Here is a 4,998-nt window from a genome sequence, read left to right as displayed (position 1 = left end):
CCCCCCCCCCAAAAAGTATCAAAAAAAAGAATATCCCTCTCCAAATCAAAAAACTTGTCTACAGTAATAATAAACCCATCACAAAATTATTATTACTAAAGAGAATTCAAAAACCCGACATTATTTCTTCTAAACACACAAAACGAACTGCAAACCCAAAAAAAAAAAAACGAAAAAAATATGTCTTTATAATAATAATAACAAGAAGATTCTCACGGTTCCATTAGTGGGTCCTTTTTGATTCAGAACCATCGAAATATATATGAAATAATCTATGAATATTATTCAAAGATGAATTGTTGAAGTTACCAGGAAAAAAAAAAGAGCTCTGTTTTTGTGTGTGAGGATTGAGAAAGAAAGGAAGAAAATTAAACGCAGGAGAGAGCTGCGTTTTTGTCTTTTCTCTCCCGTAACGTAACTTAATGAGAGTAAGAGAGTTGTTGTTATAAAAAGAGAAGAAGAAGAAGGCAACTTCTCTGTTCCAAGAGAGAGAGAGAGAGAAGGAGAAGTACATATATGATTCTGAAGTTTCTTCTGACAGAGATGAACGTGGAGAGTTTTTTTTTAATCTGTCAAATTTTTTTAGTCCATTCATGTTTTTTTTTTTTTAATGTTTTGTAATTATCGAAGAAGTTTTTCTTTTAAAAAATATATTTTTCAGATTGATCATACGATCCTTTTTACACATAAAGACAAAGTACTCTACTGAGATTAAAAAAAAAAATAACTTCAAAAAGGGAACAAAATATTTGGTATTAAGTATTTTAGTATCAAACAGTTTTTGGGATTTTGTTATGAAAACTCATTAGTATGAATGATAATTTTTAGTGTAGTGCTATTTCTCACTGGATGAATTGTGGGAAGCAGCACCATCACCAGATGTAATTTTTGATGCATAAGGCTACCTACCTAAAACAAATATTGATTTATGTTGGAAAGAATCATTAGAGAAGATGAAAGTAAACACTTGTTTGTTTCCTAGTTTTTCTTAAAAACTAGGTTTAAAATAAGGGCAAGAAAATTTAAATGTTAAAAATATTTTTAATTATACTATTAGCAATTTAAATTAACTACTTACTACTACCAAACTGTTAATTTTTTAAATTTAATATCTGTTTTTATACCATATTCTCTTCAATCGACAAAAAGTTTATTACAACCACCTTGGTAGGAGAATCTCAAATCAACAATATTCACAAAAATCAATTAACCAATATTTATATTAGTGGTTCTTGCTAGTGCTTTTACTATATTATCATTATCATCATTTGAATTCAAGTACACATTGATATATGTTGTTGTTGACAAAAGAAAATAAAGTAATAATGTGAAACTAAAGTATGTAACGTAAATGTAACGGTCAGCGAAGCTCATCAAAGGAAAAACTCAAAAAAAGATAACGAGGTGATTTTGTCAAACGTGATTCCTTGTTTAGTCTGTCAGAGAAGAAAGGCTTTTTTTTATAGTGTAACAAATTAAATAAATAATTAAGGGTACTAAATTGTTGGGGGAAACAAAATTAGGTATTAAATCTTTTTAAAAATCTTGGATCCATTCCCTCTTTCTTTCTTTTTTTTCTATAGTTTATATTCACATCTCGATCTAAAATACCCAACATGTTTACAGTTTTTTCTTTGTAATCTGTGTCATCAAATTTTTAATGCTCTTAACGAATTGCTGGCTGATAGTATATATATGTAATATATATATATATATATATATATACATTTATACAAATATAATAGCACTTTTGAAAATCTAGAATGACTGAAATAGTTTGTGTTTTTCTTAACTTATTAGACCAACCACAACTAAATAGGTAAGCACAATGATTTTGAAATTTTGAGAAGGTGATTTGTACTTCACCAGAGATAAGCTAGTGTTTCACTGTTTTAATTAATTAATGGAGTTCTTGTGTCTTGATTTTTTTTAAACAATGTTTTTTGCAAAAATTTGTTCGGTAAATATTTATGGTCTTTCACTTGCTTTGACCTTAGGAGTGTGTTTACTTATAAAAGACATTGACCATGTAAACAAAAGTAATTTGTCCATTTTGGGTAACCCTGTCTCCATGTGATCACGTACTTTCCCTTTTCGGCAACAATAATTAATTTATAAAGTCCTTCCAATTTATTTATTGAACCCTTAACTTTGAAATATTGACACTTGCTGTAGAAAATAATATTCAGAAAGATTCACAACAAGATCAGTTGGATCCAAGATAATGGTTTATTAGTAATGAATACAATTCTCTCTCGAGTAAATTTTTATATATATTATGAATTTATCATCGACTAGATTTATATATATATATATATATTATCATTCCATGAGAGAAACCGTCACGTCATTTAAGCCAAGAGAATCAAAATGAAACGTTGTATATATCCTGTGTAGGGTAATACATATATTCTTTTTGATATCATTTATTTATCGATTAGGTCAACGACTCACGAAGAGAGAGCTTTCAATTATTTATATTCACGTACAATTATCAAAACAATTAGAAAAAAAAATTACGATTGGACCATGCGTAACGCTGAACCAAGTTTCCTGCAAATAGTCTATTTTGGTTGTACATATATGCACATGAGACTTTGTTTTTGTAATAAACATCACATGGCTTTCGTTAAAGTCTTTGTAGTTCCAAAATTGTGTATAGAGATTGAAAGCAGTAATATCAATTAACATTAATATGATTATATTTTGAACTAGATCTATATAGTACAGGATCGATGCATTAAAATATATATATATATATATATATATATATATATATATTCATATACTGTACATTTTATCTCACACTATATTCCACGACGTCATTATGTTGCATGCATCTCGATTACACACCTGAATTCCTGAATAATGTAATGGCGTGGCGTTTCGATAATTCATTAATAAATTACCGACGAAAAAAAAAACCAAAATAACTACGTACGTGCAATTTTTAATCTGATGTAGCTGATTTTCTGTTTTGCTAGATGATAAAAAATTTCTATATTTCAAATATAATTGAATGTCATATCCCAAAAGTACCAAACAATTGATCATTTTGCTTTCATATATTCATTTATGATCATACATATATGTATATATATGTGGTTACAAATTGGTTTTTTCTTTCTTTTTAATGCAGCTATATGATTTATAATGCGATAGGTGCGCACCCACGTGGTTGTATGCTAAATATAAACAATAAGACAGCTGGTACGGATAACTAATGATGTATATGTGGTCCTCGTCCAACACACACCGATCCAAGTTTTTCTTTTTCCAAATTATTAGAGACTCGCATATCGCTAAAACATTGAAAATTTGTAGACTAATGTTAATTTAAGTTGAAGTGCTTACCAAAAAAAATCGAAATACCCCAAAATCTATGGATATCAAGATTCAGAGAATAGAGATGCACGAATCCTAAAGAGTCAAGATGTAAAGACTAAAGAATATGTAAATTTGTTAGTTTAGATACTTAAATGTAAGTACATGATATCTAGTATAGCTTTTCTATCTACATATAGATATGTACCCAATCATTAGTAATAGTATAAAATTTATTTTCTTTACGGTTTTAGAGCTAAAAACATTTATTCAACTTATATATGTATATTGTTTTTTTTTTCTTTTGCGGCCATCGATCAATCCAACTATATATGTTAGTCTCTTAACTATTCATTGCCAATAAACACATATGTCTTAACCGAGACGACTATTAATCAAGATGATCTCATCCGACGAATGTAAAATATATCCGGTCATCAACGTCGCTAGCTAACATGATAAATGTGGTTTATTCAAGCTCATGCTCTTTTTGTGGTTATGAACTATAGCCGACAACAATATTGATGGATCCACTTAATCTCTGCCACCAACATTAACAACCACGAACAGATTATTATCGGTTATAAACATGGATTCGTCTATTACAAACGGCAAGATAATTAAGCTCCTCCATGGGGACTATAACTCTTAACTACAAACTATTTTGTCAGAATAGTTTGTGATTTGTAAAGCTACAAACTATTTTAACTATTCCTCCATGGGGAATACTTAAGCTCCTTCTTTGTCCGATCATAGTTTGTAAAAACGTTTTCGTTCTTTGTGATTGTCTTTGAGAGATGGGGAGAATGAATGTGAGAGAGATCGATGCAGAGTATTAATTTGATTCAGCTTGCAGCCCAAAAAGAAAAGAAAAACAAAGACTAATAATGTTTAACATGGGATATTGCTAGCTATAGCTAGATTAGGCTTTTCCTTTTGCCTAAAAATGTGACCAAGACCAACCATACTTTGAAGAAGTTTTCGAATTTCAGATACAATTTTCTTTCCAACATTTGTCTAAATTATGTTTGGTCCATGCATGATTGCAAAAAGAATAATATCCTTATTAAATTAAGAGACATAATAATCCATATATTAATTTATTTGTTCAGACGACAAAAAATAAAATAAAAGAAGGTATATGTACAAAAATCATTTATTCATGTCGTGTATTTATTCGTACGTGTTTTCGTTTTCGCAGCTACAATTAGTTTTGTCAACATATGGTGATGTATGTGTGTGAGTGTGATGTGATGCTATGAAAAATCACATCGGATTTTAATAACACGTAGCACAATCTTATTGGTGATGGATGATCCATGTGCCTGCAACGATGTCGCGGGGCATATCTAGATTAGAATCGAACCCAACATTCATACGCATAAATATATGCATACATGTAAAACAATATACGTGTGTGTCGCAGTGCCGGGTAGTTTTTAGGCCAACAAAAGTTATTCTTTTAGTTTTCGATTATTAAACATTTGTTGGTTTTACATCAAATTCTTTTTTGCATAATTTTATATTGCATCTAAAATATTTTTGTAATAATTTATGCATCGGTTTAGATTGGGTTTTGGAGTTTCGGGTTTTATGTGCAAGCTTATCTTATACTGTTATTAACAACAACATATATATAAGAAAGAAATTAAAAAAAAAAAAAAAAACCTATAT

Source organism: Camelina sativa, chromosome 5 (genome assembly GCF_000633955.1).
Source record: "Camelina sativa cultivar DH55 chromosome 5, Cs, whole genome shotgun sequence".
Lineage (NCBI taxonomy): Eukaryota > Viridiplantae > Streptophyta > Magnoliopsida > Brassicales > Brassicaceae > Camelina > Camelina sativa.
This window is presented reverse-complemented; position numbering follows the sequence as displayed.